This window comes from Etheostoma cragini, chromosome 9, assembly GCF_013103735.1.
Source record: "Etheostoma cragini isolate CJK2018 chromosome 9, CSU_Ecrag_1.0, whole genome shotgun sequence".
NCBI classification, from domain to species: domain Eukaryota; kingdom Metazoa; phylum Chordata; class Actinopteri; order Perciformes; family Percidae; genus Etheostoma; species Etheostoma cragini.
The window spans coordinates 4,266,009-4,272,860 of record NC_048415.1 but is presented as its reverse complement, the minus strand read 5'-3'; the positions used below and the strand labels follow the sequence as shown (position 1 = coordinate 4,272,860).

Here is a 6,852-nt window from a genome sequence, read left to right as displayed (position 1 = left end):
CCAAGAGGAGGCAGATGATCAGCTCCAATGATCAAGGCAAGGAGGTCTTCAAAAGAAAGATCTGCCTCACCGTCTGAGTGGGCATAAGGACATACGTATTTTAGTTTAAACGTTCTCAAAGTAAACCCTAAACACTTATTGTAAAGCCCTTTTAAAATATTTTATCACTTTGTGATACAAGAACCACAAGAGTCTTTATATTTTTCACTTTAATCCACCACCCATCCCGTCGTACCGCTGATCAAGGTGAGAACTGTTTCCCAGTGACCAGCTGTTGCCTCCTCAGCCCCCCTCAGCTGGCTGTCTGGACAGCTGTAGCAGATGGTAAAGAGCGGTTTGAACTCTTCCAGGGTCAGAGGTTGCTGCTGTGCGTTTGTCATCACTGGCACAAACTCCTCCCAGTGGGACTTTACTGTATCCCACAATCCACCACAGCTGTTCAGTCCCTCTGTGAACTGGGAGATCATACTGGCCACCCTGAAGGACATCAGAGGCCCTGAGTGATTGTCTCATTGGCTTGCTCCCCTGTGTTTTGCTAAAGAGTAAAACGGCACTGTACAATACATTCATGTCTTTCTTTGAAAGTTATTAAAAAAATTGTAAAGGAAACAGAAAATCCGGCTATACAGAATATAAATAACAGATAAATAATAAATACTTGATTGTTCTTTTTCTTGACATGCCAAAAAGGAGTGAGAAGTAGTATCTGAAAATGAAAACACTCTACACACCACTATATGGGAAGTGTGTGTGTGTGTGTGTGTGTCTCTGTCCAACCTGTAATAGATGTAATGTTTCACCATGCGGATATAGATTGATGGTATTTCATCAGAATGGGCTGAATAGATTCCAGGGATGCCACAGCTGGATACCCAGTCACACAGACTGGGAGAAAGCAGCCTCACATCAGTACAACTATGTAGCTACAAGAGGAGCAAAGGAGTGTTATTTATGTGTGTGTGTACCAAACTGGTTTTGTGGTCAGTTTCCATCTCTCTTTCCGTTTTGGGTGGAACAGTATAAAGTAAAAACAAAAGTCCTGGAAAATATTTTCCCAGGGATACACAAACAAAAGAGTTATCACCATTTAAAAAAAAAAAGGCACAGAAAAGCCTTGTGACATAATGGTTATTAGGTTAATAAATTTATGTGGCAACAGATTTCAAAGTGTGTGTGTACATTTTTGCCCAATAGATTTTGGACCGTTAGGTGACAAGAGTAAGAAAATGAAAATGAAATTTGAAATTTAAATTTACACGGCTGGTGTCAAACCGTTTTAGTACATCTATTTGTGGCCAGTTTCCCTCTAATGTTGTGAAAGTGTAAAGTAAAAAAACTTAACAAAAATGGAAAATAATCGACAACTGACTTGCATCACTATTAATTCACCATTTAAAAAAAAAAAAAAAGGGCACAAACAAGAAATTCTTATTCTTGTTGCATACTTCTCTAGAAGCCTTGGTACATGACCACGTTGTGTGAAGGACGTTGGGTTTGATCATTTATTCAGTGTTTAGTAGAGGTGTGTGAGATTCACGTATGTGTTTGGGTTACCTGTTGCAGTCGGATCTGTGCTTTAACATCAACAATGTCTCTCCAGTTGAAGTTCTCCAAAGATGGATTCTGGCCACACATCAACTGTGAAAGTGAAATATGATACAATTACAAAGAGAATACCAATGTGCAAACACAAAATCAACACAGTTGCTAAGCATAATGTACAAAAATAATATACTATATGTACAGTAACACACACCATGAAAATTGTAATCAAAGCAGCCACATGACTTTCTACCTATATATGGGATGTATGCACACTACCTGGTAGAGGGCAGGGTGTAGACAACGAGGTCCAGGCCCACCCTGAGCCAGCGACCAGCCAATCAGAACACCTGCCTCGTAATACTTCCCATCTTCAAGAGCTGCGAGGTCGTAGGTCAACAACAGACAGCCCGGACGACCCTCAAATAAAGAGCTTTTCTGCAGCCCTTCCAAAGTCAATCTGTGTAAAGAAGAAGTTAAAATGTATTTTGTCAAGAATTCACACAAATTAAACAATTATGCCTCAATGAGCTGATGTAGCATACCATAAATACTAAACATCTGATCCCTCTCTAAAACAACTGAAATGATTTGCCTTCATTTTGTAATATGTCAGTATTCAATATAACAATGTTCTGCCCTGCTTTGATTTTTATCATCGTGAACAAATTCTCAGTAGTGGACTGTTTGAATTATGGCCTTTTTCTGTCATTTTAAATTATACTAAAATAAAAATCTGCAGATTAATTTATAAAGAAATGTTTGTAACAATCCTAATTTTTGCGATAACAAGCAATGTCTCCCTCAAATTATGTAAAAGTCAGACACATTTATTCATATTGGATCTTAGACTACAAATCTCAGACTAAAATCTAAATCAGGCAAACATAAAAACGAGTACTAAATCACGTTCAGTCTGAAAGAAATGCTGCAGGAGCGTAGCAAACCAGAGCGTGTTGACAGCTCATCTATAGAAAGTAAAAAATCATAACCTGAAGAACTCTCTGAGAGGTCCCTTGTAGCCGTCAGCCTTCTCTCCACTGAAGGAGACAACAGGTGTCATCCTGAAACAGAAGCCCGGCGTCCTCAACATCTTCAGAGCTCTGTGGAGCAGCCTCACTTGGACGTGGTTTTCTTCACCTCGATCCATGTTCTCCTGTCTGAACGCTTTCAGGATGGAGTCCAGGTCGAGTGTGAACTGCACACCACAGAGACAGGTTTTACAGGTATGAGGGGATACACAGAGGAAACGGTGTCCTTCCTGTCCACTTAACAATCATAGAATCCTTTTTAAAAGGTTTAATTTGTTCTTTTTCACCTTCTCGGTAGTGCTGGGAACACAAGGCTGGGTCTGTCTTCCTAGCTGATTGTCTTTGTCTGGGCAGCTCTCTGTGCTGGCTTCCAGACAGAACTCCATCCTTACAAGAGAGAGCACACATACACATTCAAGTAACTGAGTAATATGCTTCCCTTTTTACAAGTTATTTTTTCACAGGACATCTGATGCTTTCTCACATGTTGACCCTAGGTGTCTTGCTTGCTGACTTCTCCAATTCTGCCTGTTGAGAGAAGAGTATTTGAATTGAATGCACTGTGGAAGAAAAATGTAAAGGTTTGAGTTTAATATGTACTTAAAATGAACATTGAACAAGCTATTGTATTGCATGTAATGCATGCAGTGTCTGCATAGTGCATTCAAACAGACAAGACAAAGCAGGTGGAGGCTGTTCAGTTAGCCTTTACATAGTCTCTCATTGCCAGACCCTCCTCTACCACAGTGCTGCGGAGGAGGGTCTGGCTAGTCCACACAGCCTTCCAGGATGGGAGAAAAACATGCTCTGGTTTATTGGCATTGCTTTAAACCAATCACAATCATCTTGGGCGGTGCTAAGCACTGGGAAAAGCCTTGGTGGTGCTGCAAAATAGCCTCGGGAAGGAACTTGTTTTTGTGGAGCTATAGAAAACTCAGAATGGACAGATAGTCCAGCTAGCTGTCTGGAATTACCCTGCAGACATCTGAGAAAAGGTTAACCATAGTCCTTTTAAATTGGCTGGAGCTTAAAAATGCCAACACAAAAGGAAGTCCAAGGCAACCAATACCGGCCTAAAATCAGTGAAATCCAGCGGAGTTTCCGTGGGCAACGGATGAATTCTGATAGTGGGTCAACAAAGGATGTAGACTAGCCTTTACATACACAGCTGAATCCAACACTTTAAAATTAAATTGATTTGAAATTAAGTTTGGGGAAAGATTTTGAAGGGGAACAAAAATGTGAAAATGGGTCACAGAAATTTACTTTTGGTAATCATTACTTGTGAAAGGTTTACTGCAGAGACAAAAGCCTCCACAACTAAATCAATCTTGAAAGAGAAACACAGAGCAGCTGTGGTTTACCTGAGGGTGGTCCTGGTGGCTGAGGATGTACAAAGCACCGTGTCCACAGGTCCTGAGTACCTGCTCCCCAGTCCAGCCCTCCGCAGGGGAGTCTGGGACAAACAGCACCCTGGAGCCCGGTACACACTGTAAACCACACATACCATCAGATGTAAACGTACCAAAATGTGAAGAATTGTGTAGGAAACTTGCCAGATTTCTGATTTACTTAACCTTGTTGAAAGAGAAACATAATTCTAGAATCAATATAGTAGGCCATAAAACCTCCAAAGAAAGAGTAAACCAGTAAAATGTAAAGTCAAATTAGCTCTCTTCTACTAATAAATATACAGTACACACACAAACACACCTGCAGATATGTGAAAGAGAACCTTTGTCCCGCCCGTTTTACAAACCGCCCCTGGAAGAGCGTGGCCAACCGACTCTCCATCTGATTGGCCGACCAACCATTATCAATGGTGATACGAGCAGTCATTCCGATGGCCGCTAGAACTGCTCGTTCTTTGCCTTGTGGCATACTGTGTCTGGAAGAGCAGAAAGAAAAATATTTACTTCATGTAGTATATATAGGCCTACTTTTATTGGATGATAGCATACTTATACACATAAGCAATTTAGAAATAAGTCACCGGTGGGTCACCAGTAGAGACTATGGTCACAAATTAAATTGTGTATGTGTTGCTGTAATCATTACTTTAGAAAGAACACACATGCTGTTTCAGAGAGCATGAACGTATTTAGCAAATTTTAAACGCACTTTGTCTAGCAGATACTTTTGGCTTAGTGGTGGCACTGGAGAATTGTTCACATGGTTAGCAAATTGGAGAGAGTAAATCCTGAGCATGAACCTGCTCGTTTCATTCTGACAATTAGTGTTGATTCTGGCGGGGCAAAAGAGAAATACATGCACAGTATTTGTGGCACAATAGAGGAAAGGTCGGGGATTAACATAAACTTCCAGATTCATGCTCTCACAAACAAGAATATTCAGAGAAGATTTCAGGGAGAACTGCCCTTTGGTTAACATCAAAGGAATGAACTACAGAGCTCACAAGGCAGTGATGGAGCACTTAAGTCCAACTCGAGTCGCTGTTCTCTAACCGCTTGTTCACCGATTACACAGACTGAAAGATTTATGAAATTGAACTCAAGTTTTCAAGTTCTATGAAGTTTGACTACTTTTATGTGTAATAGGCAGTGATGGAGTGACCTGGATTGGGACTTGGGTTGCTATTCTGACTCAACCTTGATGTCAGGTTAACTTGCTTCAGAATCTTCATGTGACTCAGACTTGGACTTAAACACTGGGGACTCGAGACTTGACAGTTGGTGACTGAACAAACACATTGGACGTTTAAAGTTTATGGATAAAGGGTCACAAAATATTAAAACTTATCAAATAAAGACCATAGCTACATCTCATGCCGCTTATTTGAAATCTCCTCTGTCCTCAGCTGAACCAGAAGTTGTTCTTTCCCTCCTTAGTGAAGGCCGTCTCAAGTCCCTATTTCTGTCCGGAGGAGTGAGCATCGAGGAGGGATTATCGAGGAGCTATGATCGAGTATGTACAAGAACAGCCTTTTCCAGAAGCCGTGCAACTGAAGGAGTGGCTAACCCCGCCCAAACAGCTGACGTATTCATGCGATGCAGCCAGTTGCCTTTCTCCTGGCCTGATTTCTTTGCATCCAATCCCTCCCACCAAGGAGAGACAAGTGGAGGACTTAAGAAGACAATTTAAGAAACACAAGATGCAGCACACGAAAAGCAATATCAGAGTTTTAACCAATGTGGCTGGTAAAAATATTCTGAACTAGTCCCAAAGAGCAAAGACAACCCACTTATTCTTCATTACGCAACATAGCGCTTCTAAGACGGATGGACGGACAGATGGTCTTACACAACAATGCCACCTCTCACCTCTCCAGCTCTGTCTGGTATTGTCCTCTAGGTAGACAGACCACATCTTTGACCACCAGTCCCGTCTTCTGCGGAGTCAGTTTCTTCCACTTGAGACTACTGGCTTTGTTTAGGGACGGCTGCAGCACACAGTACAACATCACATGAAATGAAACAAACAGGTAGATTGGACATATTCTTAAACTGTGCACACATATTGCATTAAAGAAACTTTTAACAAACTGAAAAAAGTGCAATATGTCTTACAATTTAACAGGAAAATGAATGTTTCTAAGCAGGAACAAGATAAAACATTGCCACTGAAATGATTTGTTAGTTGACTGCCAGACAATAGTCAAGTTCCACAAAGTCTCCATGTTTAATCAACAAAATGAATGAGTTTAAACTGATGCAGATAAAATAACGTCTTGCTAAAAGGTGCAATGTGGACAAGTTTGATTTTTTGACAATTTGCACAATAAACAAGTAATCAATAAAAAAAAAAAAAAAAAAAAAACACTACAGGCAACAGAAGTTATAAGCAGAATAACTTCAAAAAGTTAGTGAAAATATCAAAAAAGAATGAAAGCACATGATACATAGCACAACAGAGTTGGCTGATTGATTTATTGAGTAAACATAGTGTTTGATTTCAGTCTATGCCTGTTGGTAGACAGGATCAGTGCACGACAAAAAAATAAAATAAATTAAATTATGTTATTGAGATTGAAGTGGGCTCGGTGGTTACAATGATCACCATTTAATAAGATAACACTGTATCAGGCTCCATGTTTGTTTCCAAGTTGAGACACTGAAATGTTTTGTAATTTTTTTTTAAAATCATAAATCTTATGAAATGACTAGTTTTAACCTGATGTGACATACCGGGGTCATTATGGAAGGGTCAGCTGATTCGACCGTTTCATTTTCAGTTTCAGGCATTTTGAAGGGTGGAAACACCTGTATGGAAGAAAAGAGAAGAAAAACAAGGGTTCAGTTGGTTTAAAAAAAAGAAGAAA

The 6,852-nt window shown here is 40.2% G+C and overlaps 1 protein-coding gene across 2 annotated transcripts in view; it reads right to left on the bottom strand.

Annotated features, from left to right (window-relative positions):
- ttc14 (tetratricopeptide repeat domain 14) overlaps nt 1–6,852 on the bottom strand; it is a 32,050-nt gene that overhangs the window by 14,141 nt on the left and 11,057 nt on the right. The gene's annotated exons all lie outside the window — the stretch shown is intronic.